Source organism: Mytilus trossulus, chromosome 7 (assembly GCF_036588685.1).
Source record: "Mytilus trossulus isolate FHL-02 chromosome 7, PNRI_Mtr1.1.1.hap1, whole genome shotgun sequence".
NCBI lineage: Eukaryota > Metazoa > Mollusca > Bivalvia > Mytilida > Mytilidae > Mytilus > Mytilus trossulus.
Window position 1 is genome coordinate 36,482,913 of NC_086379.1, and position 18,467 is coordinate 36,501,379.

At 31.3% G+C, this 18,467-nt stretch overlaps 1 long non-coding RNA gene across 1 annotated transcript in view; it reads left to right on the top strand.

Annotated features, from left to right (window-relative positions):
* LOC134725013 (uncharacterized) overlaps positions 1–18,467 on the top strand; it is a 209,250-nt gene that overhangs the window by 9,419 nt on the left and 181,364 nt on the right. Inside the window, exons 4-6 of the long non-coding RNA XR_010108508.1 lie at positions 191–249; positions 2,821–2,906; positions 6,280–6,336. This is a non-coding gene — a long non-coding RNA (uncharacterized LOC134725013). The remainder of the gene's footprint in view (positions 1–190; positions 250–2,820; positions 2,907–6,279; positions 6,337–18,467) is intronic.

The following is an 18,467-nucleotide window of genomic DNA, read 5'->3' on the forward strand; positions in this document are numbered from 1 at the left end:
AACAGTACATTGACTACGTGCTTTGACCTGTATGATTTTGGCAAAATATATTAGATGTACAAAATATTTTGGTAAATAATTTTCATTACATACATTTCTCTCGGAATATGGAATAAAACAATTACTGATGGGGAGTTTTCTCATTGGCACTCATACCACATCTTCCTATATCTTTTATATTTATTTCCAGATTTCAAAGAGTTATAAAAGTTAAAAAAAAGAAGAGAGAAATTAAATACCACAATTGAGGTAAGAAAACCGTCGAAAACGTAATTTAACAACCAAGTATTATAATACCGAGAAACGGAAATACGTCCTTATAAATGTTATGGTTTGAAGCGTTTTCCTGGATAAGGATCATTCAAAAACAATCATCGAATCGATTAATGAGATTTGAACTCTTAGTAAAATTCTCTCGCCATACTTCGAAACCATAATGGATAAATGCTCAGACTTTTTAATGCTTTAGGAGTTATATGTGGAACACTTAAAGCATAGCAATAACGTATCTTACGTCCGTAATGCTTGTATGACCTAAAATCTTAGTTCACAAAACAGAAAATAATCTTAAATCATTTTAACAAAAAAAATCCAAATTTGAAGTTGAATTCTTATGCTTGTGTCCGCTTATTTAAAGAAATCAGAATATTGCAAACTGTGAAGTACGATCAAATGTCAAAGACAAATCATAGTGAAGCATAGTCTCATTTTATTTGACATTTGAGTTATCTACCTTTGTCCTTTTCCAAATAAGGTGCTTTATATACATTTTACTCAATGATTCTACATCTCCGAAATCTTACATAAGTATGCATAAATTGACAATGATTTGGGTTAACACATGAAAATATTTCAAGGAATTTTGTTTTTGAGAAAGAAACAAGATCTTATAACTCATTTGATATAACTGCATCAATTTTTCTTAGTCTGGGTTGCCAATCAATCCTGGCTTTCTTGTAACATATATAACAAGTTGACGTGGATCATTGAGATTTTTTTCTTAGAAATACTGATTTTTAAAATATAGCAAGATATTAGACTCACAAGCGTAAAAGAGGTTTCTATCGGAAGACGATGCACTGTTGTGAGAATATTATATAATTTTAAATGGGTCATAAAAGGTTGTGCGTCATATTTTGCAGAGAAATTTCTAAGAATTCATCTCCGTGTCATACACTGTCGACACTAGTGTTTCTAGGTTTAAATGTCATGCTATTTCCTCGCGATTTCTCTTGATCTTGATTTATATATGTTAAGTTGATTAAACAAATGTTAATATTAGTATGCTAAGAATGTCTCTAACTTATCACATTTAATTACTTAACACTTTTGGAACAAATGTACTTATAAATATGATTCAATCAAAAAAAGACTATTTTTAGGATTTTTAGGATCGGAACTAAAAACATTTATTCAAAAACCAGTTGTTGGCATGACACGGGTTATGTTTTTCTCATATATGTTATGATGATATGATACTAAACCCCTAACGGGAAGGATTGTGTCTGATATTCATATGATGAAATCATAATCTTTCAATCAGTTTAATTGAAGTCTGGAGCTGGCATGTCAGTTAACTGCTAGTAGTCTATTGTTATTTATGTAAAATTGTCATTTTGTTTATTTTCTTTGGTTACATCTTCTGACAATAGACTCGGACTTCTCTGGAATTGAATTTTAAATGTACGTATTGTTATGCGTTTACTTTTTTACATTGGCTAGAGGTATAGGGAAGGGTTGAGATCTCATAAACATGTTTAACCCCGCCGCATTTTCGCGCCCATTCCCAAGTCAGGAGCCTCTGGTATTTGTTAGTCTTGTATTATTTTAATTTTAGTTTCTTTGGAAATTAGTATGGCTGTCATTATCACTGAACTAGTATATATTTGGTTAGGGGCCAGCTGAAGGACGCCTCCGGGTGCGGGAATTTCTCGTTACATTGAAGACCTGTTGGTGACCTTCTGCTGTTGTTTTTTCTATGGTAGGGTTGTTGTCTCTTTAATACATTTCCCATTTTAATTCTCAATTTCATTTTTAGGAAATGTTATAAGCAATATTGCATGGTACTATTATAGGTTGAAGATGGAGTTTTCAAACCTCCAAACATACTACCATAAACATTTCAAAGAATTCATCGAATACATTATTATCCGTTGCACTTCAAATTTGTACTTTTTTATTAGAGAATCATTAATAAGTCTTTTGCAGACAAAACGCGCATTTGGTGTACAAATGTATACAAGCCTTGTATCCTTGATTACATTTATTCAATTAATTTTCGAGAATTGATTTTATAGGGTGCTTAAGTATTTTAATTTCCTGATCTCAACTTTCTCTCTCCAGTTCCCTCAGTTTTGTTTACTTAAAACTTGTTTTGTCTATGTTCGCCTTAATTTCTTACTACCTTGTGGAATAATCTGAAATTATAACAAAGATGATATTTTATCAAATTAAACAAAAATCTTCGATACATGTCTATATAACAACCAGTGACAATAGCTAATAACAATTGAATAAGGAACAAATTGAGTTGGCCTTCCATTTGATAACATGATTTTGATGAAGGTAACACATAAATAAAAGCAACAATGTTATACCGCTGTTCAAGAGTCATAAATCGATCGAGAGAAAACAAAACCGGGTTATAAACTAAAACCAAGATAAACACATCAACTATAAGATTAAAACAGCGAAAGAACAACAACACTTAAGTGCACCAAAAAAAACAAACCCACCAATGCAACATATATTGAAACGAATTATTAGATAACAAATGATATATTCATAAAATTTATATTGTGTAGTGTTAATATTTTTAAGTGTGAGCGCTTTGGTGTGCATAGTGAAGACTGAACGGTCGATCGGCTTACCATATCATAACCATGGTACATATATATATATATATGGTGAGTTTTGTTTTCGAATAGGATAGCATCAGTTGGACCACATGAATACAAATCTATTATTTAATTTTGAAACAACCTTTTAGGAAATGATATCTTTCTCATGTGTTTTATTTCTGTCAATGTGTGTTTTTTATACAAAGGTTTGGCCTTCAAAATAATTAATTCGAGACAAGCATTTTAATCAGTAAACAGTTTGAGGAAATGTATCATTGATAGTACAAAATAATGATGACATTTATTTTCAAGGCTATTGATTTCCAGGAAAACGGCTTTACTCCTATTTCTAAGAAAGATGACACTATTTTGGTCTAAAAGCATGACAAAGGAAACTTGCAAATCAATGTCAATATTAAACAATACATGTGTAAAATCAATGTTACTTGTTAACCTTGCTGAACGGAAAAGCCAAAAAATACAGGATTAAGGTGGTATGGGAGTCTAAAATAAAAATGATAGAATTTGTTCATACTTTGTCAAAATGTAGTATCTATTGATACATGATCAAAAATATCATAAAAATGATAGGTCACCGTGCATTTTCTCAAGCTACAGGTTGTGACAAAATGACAAATTTTGTATGGATTATACAGGAAAAAACACCATTTTGTGAATAAAAACTAAACAAAATGATAGAATTGTAAAATAAATTAGGAAAAGATTGCTTTCAGACAATGCTTTGAGAATATCAAAAGAGAAGATAGGGTCACCGTACGTTTTTTCCATCTAAAAGACAAAATAGGAAAATTTCATGTAGAGACCTTCAGAAAATGCACTGTTATAGAGTTACCTCCCCTTAAAATGCCAATTTGAAAAATATTCAAAAACAACCAAAATTAATCTACACTTGTAAAAATATTAATATTTCTAAGTTATATTCTTATAAAGTGGTTCTTTTAGATGAAAATTCACATTAAATTCTGCATTCCTGCATCAAATTTTGCTAACTTGATAGAAAATATTGACCTTAGATTCTCTGTTTTTTACAATCCAAGATGGCGAAAGACACCCATACCACCTTAATGTTGTACTTCGTTAAGTTTATTTATATATTTATTTATGATGGATTGGGAAACAAGTTATTGAAACTTATATCAATTCCTCTCCATTAGCATTAGCCTGCTTCTTTTCGAAATCTACAAGGGTGTGCTTTAACGTACAAGAGATATGCCTCTTTCTGAACACGGATCAGCCATTTATCGTTCCCTTCCGGCGGACTATCATTAATTCCTCAAATTATGGTGTCAAGGGAGAGACGAAAATCAGTCCCTGAAATTTTCATCCAGAAACGGGAATCGAACCAGGAACCTTTGTGATAGCAGTCCGATGCCCTAACCACTACACCTCAGCTCTCCTGGTACTTCGTTTACGACCTGTAAATAAAATCGATTTCTTTTGACTATATGTTTTAGTGAAAAATCGTAGGAAGCATATGAAAATACAAACAAATTAGTTCATTGTTAACGAATGTTTCGCTAGCACTATCATTTTCTATGTAAAATGGACCCGAAGAATAAGAGGTCAAAACACTAATTTGGCATAAAAATTTGAAATATCAACTCATAGGTAACATTTACACTTAGATTCAAGTTGATTGGACTTCAGCTTAGTTATAACTACCTTGACGAAAAAATCAAACCTGAAGCGGGACAGACATACGGACGGACGACAGAACAAACGCACGAACAAACAAACGAACAGAATCACAGACAGAAAAACAGATTTTCCCTAGGTGGTTCATAAAAATAAAAGTAATGCACGAAACAGAGCTGTGCTAAATTATTTAACACGAAATATCTTATTTCATCCGAAGAAAACCTTGCCAGAAGGATGTTCTGTGAAGTTGTTTTTCAGTCTTCATGATTAATCAGACAAATAAACTTTTTGATTAACGATACATCTTATCACATCAGTTTCTGTTAGGAATTTGTTGGTGGGTTAACTCGCAGTTTTACCGATCTGAACAAAGAAATAACACGACCGGTGCCGTATACGGTGCAGGAAATGCTTACCCTTCCGGAGGACCTGATTTTACTCTCGGTGTTAGGTAAAGTTCGTGTTGTTTCTTAATTATTATTTATAACTGTTGATGTAAATGTTCTTTGGTTTTGTGAGTCTTTATTTACTCCTTGATTTTAATTGTTATTGTCTTTTATGAGTTCTTCTCTGATATATGACTCTTTAAATGTCTTGTGATACTTGTAAAACCTGTATGCATTTAAGCTACACGTTTCTTATGATTCGACATAATAATGACGTGAAAAATAACGTTTATTTATTTTTTATTTGGCTCGACTCCTCTTTTGGATAATTGAATTTCGAAAGGTAATCAAAATGAATAACATAAGATGTAGGCTTTCGGTTAATATATAGTTATCAAAGGTACCTGGATTATAATTTAGTACGCCAGACGCGCGTTTCGTCTACATAAGACTCATCAGTGACGCTCATATCAAAATATTTATAAAGCCAAACAAGTACAAAGTTGAAAATTCCAAAAAGTTGTGCCAAATACGGCTTAGGTAATCCTTGCCTGGGATAAGAAAATCCTTAGTTTTTCGAAAATTCAATGTTTTGTAACAGGAAAGGAGTAGGTCCGGTAAGACCCTTTTTTGGCCCCAAAATATAACAGTTTTACAAAATTGTTAAAATATAAATTTATAGTTATTTATTGGACAGAAGAATGATTCTGCTACGTAATTATGGGCTGTTTTTGACAATACAATGCACATATATCGGGTTGTAGCACCATTAAGTCATGTTAAATTACAGAAATCTTCAAAATTCTAGCATTTTAGTTAAATTTTAGACGGTTTCCGTGTAAATCGAAAGTGGCCGCATTCGTGTTCATCCTTTATATTGAAATGTTAGTTTTATTTTATGATAATACATAACATATATAAAGGTTGTGAATGAACACGGATGCGGCCACTTTCTTTTTTGACAAAAACCATCTGTAAAGTGACATTTTTCGGCAAATTTGGTAGATTTTTCATATTTGAGCTTGAATCGGATCGTTTTTAATGCCTAGTTCAGTGATAATCTTTCACATAAATTAATTGAATCAAGTGAAATAGACACTCAAGTGTTTAAAATGTGGTCAAAATCTTTCGTCATATTAACCTAAAATTTGAGGCTAAAATCAGTCCTTACCGGACCTACTCCTTTATTAAAATGACCACATTATTGATATTCATGTCAACACTGAAGTGTTGACTACTGGGCTGGTGATACCCTTGGGAACGAAACGTCCACCAGCAGTGGCATCGACCCATTGATGTAAATAGTTATCAAAGTTATATAACATACATGAGACTAACGTGGTTATCCTAATTCATGTTGCACACCTTGAAGATAAGATTGACTATATTTTCAGATGCGTATTAAGAGTTCCAACCATTGTAAAACAGATTATTTTCGGTAAAAAATAAAGGTATGTTGTCAACATATACTTATGTATAAGCATTTGGATTACTCAGGACAAACATGCACAAGGTAGTAAAATACACAATTTACCAGAATACAAGATATTTAAAGAATGCTTGCTATAACTGAAAGCAAGGTATACGTCCATCTCCTTCTGATGGAAATAGGGCCGCCTTATACATTACTATTGTCATATAACGCACACTAAAAATGTCTTTTTCAAAATAATAATATATAGAGTATTAGCAAGAACAAGTCGCAAATATGTAAGTTTCCTATCCAATGAATCTGTAAAAAAAGTTAGATTTCTAACTAAGACGTTGAAATTTATGTGGAATAGTTCGGATGTATGTATACCAGTTATTAACATATAAGAAAAATATTTTAGAAATCCCGCTTTGCCATCTAGAATATTGATTTTTGATACATTGTACATGATCAAATGTAGTGATGAAACTTTAACCATTTTCTTAATTATTGCATGACGCATAAAATCATTACCGAAAGAATAACTTAAATAATTTCCGAGATAATATTTGTTTGTTTTTCATTCTTAGAAATCATAACTAGACCACCGACAAGTCATACGAAAACTAACCTTGATTGGCATTTTCCGCCAATCGAGTATGTCAACAAAACGTCAAACTATTATCCATTATTGTAAAAGTTTAGGTACTGCTAATATTCTGAGAATTACTTGAAGTAGAAATAGTTAAAAAGAAAATGACCTCGAGTTTCTGTTTGGAAATTTTGAAAGTTGAAATACAATTCTAAAAAATGTCAGTCAAGTTCTTTTCCAAGAATTTCAGACAACAATCTGTCCTGTGTTTTCATTGAATCTAGAAAATTGCTATTAATTCGAACAGCGCTATTGATATTGACTATACCATTCACTTCTTCTCTAAAACACCTATCCAGGAACGTTCTCAACATCTTTTCATTCAGTTCTTCCGATTTGTTTTTCATTTATTTTTGTGTGTGTCTCCCTTATTTTTGTTGTTGTTTTTTTTTTTGCTTTATTTTTAAGGTATTTGTTGTGAATGTTGTGCAAACACATTTTCTCATATATCCTTCATTGAGTTTTGAAGTTTTTTTTAGAATCATTATCATTTCTGGGTTTTCAATCATCAGGAGTCATAAATTGCAAGTCAACGCTTTCATAAATCGAAACTTAATTAAAACCATAAAAGCTGAATGTTACTGAAATCAAATTCGAAGAACGATAACCTGCTGATATAAAACTAATACCGTCATTAATATTAGACAAATAACGGAATTCTAAACTAAACAGCTGTGATGAAAACACTAGAATCGGATATAACCAAAAAAATAATATGTTGCATATTATTTACAATGCTTTAAATCCTTTACAATATTCAGTATTTGGCCGTCATTTTTTGAAAAAAAACTGTTTAATAACATTGAGAAAAATCAGTGTCGTAAGATACTGAATAATTATATTGGAGTTGTCTCTCCTCGCCCTCTCATAGCATCTAATGTTGTGATTTCTATTTAATTGATAATTAATTAAAACCTATATGTGTAGTTTGCTATGAGACATCAATGATTAAACATAATATAGAAAGAGTATTTCCTCTATGTACGGTATAGACAAGTTGCATATCGTGACGAAATAAGAAAACTAAATGTATAAACAAGGGATTTTTAGAATCGTTTCTTTCATTTTCTAAGGAAAAACAACAAGCAAGCCTTGCAGTAATTTAAAAAAGTCAAATACAAATTTTGCGTTAAAAAAGCGTTCAATTCATTTGCCGACAGCTTCTGTAAACACACACGTTCAGATAACAGTCTAATAACTTATATTGATTTACTTGATGATGATATTTTAAGAAATGATAAAGAAATACAGGAATTTTAAGATTTTAAAACAAATGTTTATCTCCAGTTATATTAATCTTTTTTCAAGGAATTAGTTTTCTTCGAAATTTATTTAACAATAGCTAAACGTCAATTACGTTCATTTCTCTGAATTGCAGGTCATTATTATTTATTTTCTAGACTGCATTTCACCTAAACAAATAGTCTGCCATTGCAATATGTGTCTCGTTTGTCTGTTTGTGGTGTTACCAAGCACCCTACCTTTTCTATTGAGACTTTCATGATTGTTGGCAGACACGAAAAATTGAAAAGTTGCTTGTTATTTACCATGTACACAAAGTTTTCGCAGCAAAAAACGAAATAATAACAGGGAGCATTTGCTCGTTGTTTAATATTTTGCAGAAATAGTCTTAATTTGAAAAATCTTATTAGTAGACGTAAGCAAAATTCGGAAAAGATTTTGTTTTAGTCAGTTCAAATAACTTGACAATTTTCCTTTTCAGATACATTCCCTTTTAAGGTATGATTCTTAATACTTTACTCTTTTGCTGTACCAGACGCGAGTTTTCATCGCCGCCGTGTGTATTATTAAAAAGGGGACATATGAACATAGTGGTATAACCCATTTTTGGAGTGTAAAAAATTCTTTGGATGTTTTAGATAAATTACGGGCTTTTGATGGTCCTTTTGGTTCTGTTAATAGTTTTGATTTTTCTACTCTTTACACTACACTTCCACACTATCTAATGTAACAAAAGTTTTCCTTTTTAATTAAATGGTCGTTTGGTATAGCTGAATGTAGATATATTTGCTGCAACTCATTTAAAGTCTTATTCTCTAATGAGAAAGGTTAATATGCTAGATATACCTACTGGAGGTGTGATGAGATGTTTGAAGCTGTTAATTTTCTCCTTGATAATATTTACGTACGTTTCGGCAACAAAGTTTATCGACAGGTTGTAGGTATCCCCATGGGCACTAATTGTGCCCCTTAAATAGCAGACTTGTTTTTGTACTGTTACGAATCACAGTTTATGACTAAACTCAGTTAAGACCCGTCGAAATTGCATTTAATGGATAAATTCAACAACACTTACCTTTATCTTGATGATATTTTTTCGTTAAATAATCAAGAATTTTCTCAATATACTGCTGAAATTTACCCCAAGGAACTTACTTTAAATAAATCAAATGTATTCGATAATAAATGACCTTTCCTGGATTTAGATATTTCGGTTTTAAACGGGAAACTACACACTAAAATTTACGACAAAAGAGACGATTTTTCGTTCCCTATCGTTAATTTTCCATTTTTAGATGGTGATGTTCCTTTGGAACCATCTTACGGTGTTTATATTTTTTTATCAATTTGTTCGCTATGCCCGTGTCTGCTGTGACGTTTTTGATTTTAACGAACGCAACATATGTATTACTAGTAAATTATTAAACCAGGGATATCGTTACCATAAATTACTTAAAACCTTTCCTAAATTTTTCCATAGATATAAAGATTTGGTTTTGAAGTTTGGTTGAACCTGTAAAAAACTTATTTCAAACGGGATAGCACATCCTCATCTTTACGGAAATGTTGCATGTTAACCGTGCCTGGAAATTTAGAAATGAACCATGTAAACTTGTTGCTCCTTTAAATAAACTTATTCTAAAAGGTTACCTATTCAACACTGTAATAAGATCATTGCATATGGTTTTTATTAGTATAAATATTGATTTTGTTATCAGTAGATTAAAAGCTAACTAAATATTACTAATATGTTATATACATATACATTTTCATGGATCTACAATCTGTCGATACCTGTAACTTGGCATTGCACATTGCACTGTTTATGACGACTTTTCACTAAATCCATTGTACGTTGGATGTGTACGGATTGAGTGTTTAGTCTTAGAGGCATGGTTTTTTAATTAGTTGTTAGTGGCTTTGAACTAGCTGTTAGATAACTGCGAGTACTCTCAGATCTGTTCATAGTGTCTTTTTGTGTCGGGATGTATAAGTACCCGGCCACGTCCACTTGTATTTTTTGTCTATCTAATGAGTTAAGCCTTTTTCAACTGATTTTTATAGTTCGTTCTTATGTTGTACTGTTATACCACTGTCCCAGGTTAGGGAGAGGGTTGGGATCCCGCTAACATGTTTAACCCCGCCACATTATTTATGTATGTGCCTGTCCCAAGTTAGGAGTCTGTAATTCAGTGGTTGTCGTTAGTTTATGTGTTACATATTTATTTTTCGTTCATTATCATTTTTTATTTTTTTTCACATAAAAAAGGCCGTTAATTTTTTCGTTTGAATTGTTTTACATTGTCCTATCGGGGCCTTTTATAGCTAACTATGCGGTAAGGGCTTTGCTCATTGTTGAAGGCCGTACAGTGACCTATAGTTGTTAATGTTTGTGTCATTATGACCTTTTGAGGATAGTTGTCTCATTGGCAATCATACCACATTTTCTTTTTTATATTCAGTGATCTTGATATGCTAATGGCTCAGAATACTTGGCGAGTTCCGAATACTTATGTTGTTTACATATGTTTACCCATTATTGATTATAGAAATAACATTACTTATAATGCCAAAATTACGAAAACAATTTTTTTTATGCAATTGTTATAGATTGCGCTGCACTATCAACTATTTTTTTATTGTGAGGAAATATATTGATCTTTTAAAATACAAATTTTAAGTTAAACCAATTTCAAATGAAAGGAAGCATCAATGTCCCCCGTGTTGTTCATATGGTTTTTTTCCAGAAGCAAACTAAAAAAACAATACTTTTTATATTGCTGGGGACATTTTTTTTTATTGAATATCAAATTAATTCAAACAGACCTTCATGGACATTCGTAGTATACAAGTTTTATACAAAAGAAAATGTAACCGTGAGAGTGGTAACGAGGCCATTTTTCATGGATTTAATATTTCCAAGGGTCGTAACTTTAAAAAAAGTCTACCGTCCACTATTGTAAATCTTTTATAAAAAAAATTATGGCAAGAGATATACATGTGAGAGGTCTAACAAGACCGGACGAACGGGCATATGGAGGGACGGACACACAGACGAACTGAGGGACGCCGGGTATTTCAATCCCACCGCTACACGTGATGCAGGGGACAAAACAGGTTTCTCTATAACACAGTTGGTAAGGCTGAGGATAGTCAGTCTGAGATCACGTTTGCACATGTACAAAAATGAACCGATCTTTTTCAGAATCGACCTTAAAAAGACCAGTAGTTTGCGTTTACATTAGCAAAAGCTAGGTCTATCAAGGACGTTTACGCTGCAACGTAGAAATAACCTGTCTGACCTAAATACCTAGCATATCGTAAACAACAAAAATCATAAAAAAAGGAAAGTAAAAATAAGGATGAGGAATTTGTAACAAAGCAATATAATTTATCGATTCAGAACACAAATCCCCCAAACGGCGTAGTCTATTTGAATTTGACGTATCCCATCCATCGCTATAACATTATGCATTTATCCTACCGCACGTTCGACGATTAACTTCCATTTACAAATATAGCATTAAAAGTAATCAGGCCACGACTTTGATACTTTGAAGAAGTTTTTTTTTTTTGTTAAATCCGCAAAACTCAGTGCTGTAAGATATAGGAAATATTTTATAATATAATACTAAGCTCATCATTTATTTATTATTCTTTTAAATCAAATAACCATTTATGAAATCATACATGTGTCACTAGCTTTACTAATAAAATTATCAGACCTAATAATACACAAGTCTGTTCTTTGTCTATAGTATAGACATATTGCATAACATTATATAAAGAAGTGACGGAAATGCACAAACAACGGATTTCAGGGAATTTCGTGTTTTTAATTTTTTTCTTAGAAATACAACAGGCAAATCGTTTGAGGCAAGTCATTTGAAATGATTAAATATTGAATCACATTTTTCATGAATTTGCGTTCGACGTTTGCCGCTGGCTTTTGCATCTAAACATGTCTAAATACCAGTCTAATAAACTATATTGATTCAGGTGATGATTATATTCTAAGAAATTTAGTAATACGAAGTTCTTGTATAATATCCGATTTTGATGAAGTGTTTTTTTTTCCAATACTAAAGGCTACTTAGGCTAATTTCTTAGAAATGCAGGCAGTTGTCTGATTTTCATTGTATTTCACCATGACAAATAGTCCGGCATAGCCATGTGGATTTTTTTTTCAATAGAAAAATTGCACCTACCTAAATTTGGCTTGATCATACTTCTTCGAAAATTTTTCGTAAACCATTACAATAGTATAAGCAACATATACATTATTATAATGGCGTACGAGAAATATCCTTTTATTCTTACGTAATTTTTAAATAGTTTAGGTCATTCTGTAGTTCTATTATATTATGGACTTAGACTTTGTCACTTTGTTTGTTACCAATGTTACCAAACACACGCACACACACACCTTCAACTACAGTTATGATAATCGTTTCCTGATATTATTAATTTAAAGCAACAGTTAGTGCAAAGCATGTAGTTCATCAAGTACAAAGAGGAAAATGAATTAGTTTTCCACAGCACGAAAAGAAATAGAAACACGAAGCATCTTTGATTTTAAAATTAGGTTTTTGTACCAGGCGGATAACGCCTCACAACTTTTGGAACTTTTGGTCCTCGGCGATCTTCAACTTTGTAACTGTTATGGCTTTCAAACTTTTTACATCCTAGCAAAGTATTGTAAAGACGTAGCGCGCGTCTGGAGTATAAAAATATTTTTAAACCTGTTACCTTTTGATGGCTATTATTAGTTGTTTATCTGTCCTATATTTTCTCCCATTTATCTGTTTATTTATTGTAACCCTGTCATGTAATGATGTCATTGATGTTCCAAGTTAGGAAAATGGCCATTGTTACTAAAGTTCGTTTCTGTGTGTGTTATATTTCGGTGTTGTGTCTTAGTTCTCTTATATTTGATACGTTTCCCTCAGTTTTAGTTTGTAACCCGGATTTGTGTTTTCTCTATCGATTTATGAATTTTGAACAGTGATATCTTACTGTTGCCTTTATTTCGCAGAATAAGTTTTTTTTTTAAATAAGTAAAAAAGTAAGAAGATGTTAATGATTGTCAAATGACAACTATCTAAGTTCAAATAAAGTGGATGTTAAAATAATCGAAAACCGTACGGCGCTCAACAATGAGAAAACCCAACACCCTATAGTCTATAAAAGGCCCTGACACTAAGACTCATTTTGTAGTTTGCAAATGTTTCCTTGTGTTAAGTTGATTGGAATAAATATAAACATTGATATATATGTATAGTATATAATCGATAATTGTTTTGAGAAAGAACGCGTAATTTCTACATGGCATACAAATAAGCTTAACTGTTCTACTGCATTTTTACACAGTGAGACAAAACTGGATGTAATACAGATTTAACATCTTAATAACTAGTGACGTAATAACAGCAACATTTTTGCTGATGTTTTACTATTCTTTTTTTCCTTTATATTCAGTTTTGATCCATACTAATTCTTCAAATACATTGACTGATTGAAATACCTGTGCTCATTTTAAGAGTTACATGTCTTTTGATACTACAAAATACGAAACAGAAAATGAGTGGTATATAGAATAGGCCATCAAATTGTTCCATTTTATTCTTTTTTATTTCAAAGAGACATAAAATGATACACGTTTTATAAAATTATAATCCTGGTACTTTTGATAACTATTTACTGTAGCATTACGATAATATTTTTATTTTTATATTACTCTTGCAACCATTTCTTGTAAAACAACATGAGATACAATACTTATCTATATCATATTTTTAACTTTATTTATGTCATATACTTCCTTTTGTTATTGTTTTTAATTTCTTTCGAACCACAAATGAGTTACTGTAGTGTACAACATGTTACAATTTAGACGTTAACGTATTAAAGTAGTTGTACCTCAACGAAATATGGTATAATAGCACATAAAAGACAAAATTACTTGTATTATCCCCCTGAAGATAACCATGTTACCTTTTTGGTGGTATCTTTGATGTGCTTTTGCAAAAATAAAAAAATTGTCCTAAGCATTGTGTCATTTTTGTCTTCAAATGTCATGGATGGTTTCTATTAGATGTGTTCTCGCTCTAAAAATTAAAACAAAAAATTCAATTAATGATTCCTATTGTCGCTTTTGTATATTTTCGTTACCGCATAAACAAAGATAGATGTATCTAATTATTTTGTCAGCAAGAAACAAAACATGTTTTATCAAGCCTAATGATATCATGCATTTGCTTATTACGGAAGTAGTGAGGTAAAACTATTTTAGCAGAAGTTAAGAATTCTTGGGGAATATTTTTAAAATTCTTCCATTCTGAGAAATGCACAACAAGACTGATATTCAATGAGTCATATGAAATATATTATATTACACTCATTCTTTAGCGTTTGAAATTCGAACGAACAAATCTTTATCTGCACCTGGAAGAATTCTTAGACTTCCATACCCATTGGGGTTTCAATATGTATTTTTAAAATGCATTTGACATGGTTTATTTTAATTATAGATATCTTAGGTTGCTTCTAAGTAATGCTCAAATGAAATACAAAGGGTGATTTAAAATGAATAACGACTTTTGAGGTCAGAAGTTTGTCATAAAGTGTGTTTAAAATTCATAATTATATAATAATACATTTTAAAACATCATTTGATACATATATTCTTTGAAATTGAGGCAATGAGCGTTTCTTTGTATTTGGTGAATCATTTTTCAGTACTAGTAGTGATAACAGCATTAAATACATTAAGATTTTTATCATAATCAAGTTATATTGATGGGTCTTTTGAAGACGAATTAGATGTCTGGTGTATAAAACAATAAGACTGACATCTTTGCTTTTTTTTCATTTATTTTTCATTCCCAGACATCGCACAACAATTTTATCAGTATTTTTATATATATAATGGCCTTTTAAGACAGAACCCGTTTTCATTTCGTTTAAGTGCAACAAAATCTCATAAAGTAACTGATAAAAGAAGAAAATGTAATAAGGTCACCTATTTTGTCCATTGATTTCGAAGTTTACTAAATCATTCAAATGACATGCCTCAGTTGTTATCAATCCAGTATGCTGTTCAATATCAGTATACATCTGTGTACATCTCACATATTTGTACCAGACATGTAAAACATCTACCCTTTTAAGGCATCAATATTGTCTGGTCTGAAATTTGCCGATCTAACTACAAAAAGTACCCTACGTTTGAAACGACCTTTCAAAACATCTTCAACCAAAGAAAAAGAAAAAGGAAAAATTAGAAAGTTATTCTTATAGTTAAGATCAATGCATATGGATAGGTCAAGACACAGTCTTATAAATTAATTGTATAAATTTTTTTTGATGTAGTAGAATCTGTACCCTACAAGTTATTACTATCACCGATCAATACCTATCTTGTAGGACTGTTAGTCCCCGAAAGTATGATATTGATCTATAAAAAAATCTTTAGTGATGCTCGAATAAAAAAACTTCACTTAAGTACAAAATAAAAGGGCATTGAGGGCCCAAAGATATTTGAATTATCTTCCCTCATCCGCATATTGAGTCACTTTATCCATTTATGAATAAAACATTAATGAAATCATGATAGTATCGCTAGCTATACTCATAAAATTATCAGATCTAATTTTTTTTAAATATATTTCCTTTGTCTACAGTATAGACATATTGCAGAACATTACTCGAACTATAAAAAGGAAATGTACACACAAAGGATTTTTAGAATTTTATTTCTTGAATTTCTAGGAATATTAAATGATCTATAACCATTTGAAAATACTGAGTTATAATTTCCCTGCATTAGCTTTCAATTCCTTGCGACGATCATTGCAAATTAAATTGTCCACAACGCAGTCTAATAAACTATATTGGTTCAATAAAATTAACGGTACCAATTTTCTTGCACCAGATGACAATACATGTCTCGTCAGTGATGCTCGTGGCCAAAATATTTGAAATCCAAAGCTTATATAAAAGATGAAGAGCTATAATCAAAAAGGTCCAAAGAGTATAGCCAAATCCGTGAAAGGAATCAGAGCTTTGCATGAGGGAGATACATTCCTTAATATATATTAATTTCTAATATTTTGTAACAGCAAAGTTTAATCACTTCAAATGATGTTTATCTTCTGAGAATTAATAAAGAAAATACGGGGATTTTTATTATTTTTATAGAAACAGTTTCTTTAATAATACGAAGTTCTTGTATGAAATAAGATTTCAAAAGTTTTTGTTTATAATTGCGTATAGTCAATCAGGTTCGTTTCAAAGAATGGCATGCCATTGCTTCCGTTCATAATGTATTTCATCATTATAAGTAGTCCGTCATAGCAATATGTTTTAATGAGGAAATTGCACTTGTTTTAACTAGGCTTGATCTTACTTCTATGAAAGAGAGACGAGAGAGACAAGAGAGACGAGAGATACCAGAGGGATGGTCAAACTCAAAGATTGAAAATAAACTGACAACGCCATAGTTTAATATAAAAAAGACAAACAGACAAATAATAGAACATAATACAAAGCATAGATAACTAAAGACTAAGCAAAAAGAACCCCACCAAACTACTGAAAGTGTAGCGTAACGCATAACAATAGTATAAGCAATGAACATACCATTATAATGACGTTTAAAAAAGAGCATTTCGACTTATTCTGATTTCTAAATTCGTGATGATATTTTGTAGATACATTATGAAACAAAAGATTACTCTGTACATTTCGGCTATTGCTTATGGTTGTCTTTAATTTTCTATGCTGTGCTCTGTATACAGTTTGTTTGTCTTTTGCCATGCCATTGTCAGAATTTTTTTTTTGCGACTGATTGGTTTCAATGTATGTTTGTTATCTTGCGCCTCTCACGGTTCCAAACATATTTCCTTTTATCTTGTTGCTGTCAAGATCTTCCTGTCATGAAAAATGTTAAAAATGTTAAAACCGTACTCTTTTATTGTGAAACATGTAGAGATGAAATGCATGTTTATATCGTGTTTTTAACGGGTTTTTTTTTTTAAATATACTTCTGTTTGTCATTGTCTTTACTGTTAATCAATACCCCTAATGAGTTACTGTAATTAAGGAATGCTAGTATGCCAGTAGAAATTTTTCTACCGATGTGATGCTATTTGGGATATGTCAATTCGTTGTGGGGTATAAACGTAGTTATGTCTGAACGGAATTGAATATAATAGAACGTTAAAGAAAAATAACGTGTACTTCCGCGTGAAAGATAAGTAGGTTACTGAGAAGTGGTAACTTTGCCCAAATTATCATGGCATGCCTCTTTCTTCAAGTTTCACTCTGTTCAGCCTGCGAGTTTATGATAAGTTTTTTTCTCGCTCTGAAAATGCCCCGAAAAAGCTAGCAATTAACTTGATGAACTAACGATTTTGATTGCCGGTTACGTATCTTCGCATTACTTTACATAAAAGGCAGATGTATATTTTTTTCATATATCATGCTTTTCTTATTAAGGAAATGAAATATTCATCAAATGTAAGCAAAATTTAAGAAACGTTTTATTTGCATCTAAAAGTATTTTTATATTTGCATACCCACTAGGTTTTAAATATGTATGTTTAAAACGAATTTGTTATTGTTTATTATAAATATAGATATCTTAGGCTGATTCTAGGTAATATTCAAATGAAATACAATGGGTTATTGAAAATGAAAAATGACTTCTGAAGTCAGACGTCTGTCATAAAGTGTGTTTATAAGTCATAATTATGTAATGATACATTGCAAAACATCCATCCATACATATTCTGTGAAATCGGGTCAATGATCGTTTCTTTGAAATTGATGAATCATTTTTGAATAGATGCTAAAGGCATCACGTAAACTTATAACATTATCATAATCAAGCGTCAATAATGCATCTTTTTAAGACGAAACGCCTGTCTGGTGTACAAGACAATACGCCGAGTATCTTTGATGAGATTTTTTTCATTCAACGTTTGCTTTTCTCATTACTGTCATTGACTTACACCAATGTGTATCTTTAATGATAAGGACCTTTTCACCAAAAACCCATTTTTTATTTCGTCTATGTCAAAATACATTTCATAAAGAAACTGATAAAAGGAGGACATACAATAAAGCCACATTTTTTGTCAATAAATTTCGAAAACGTTGAAATACCATGATTTGTTTGAATACAATCTAGGAGGCTGTAAATATCATTATAATATGGGTTAAGTTGCATATGTGCTTGACCTGTAAATCTCCATATCTTTTTAGAAAAAACCTTC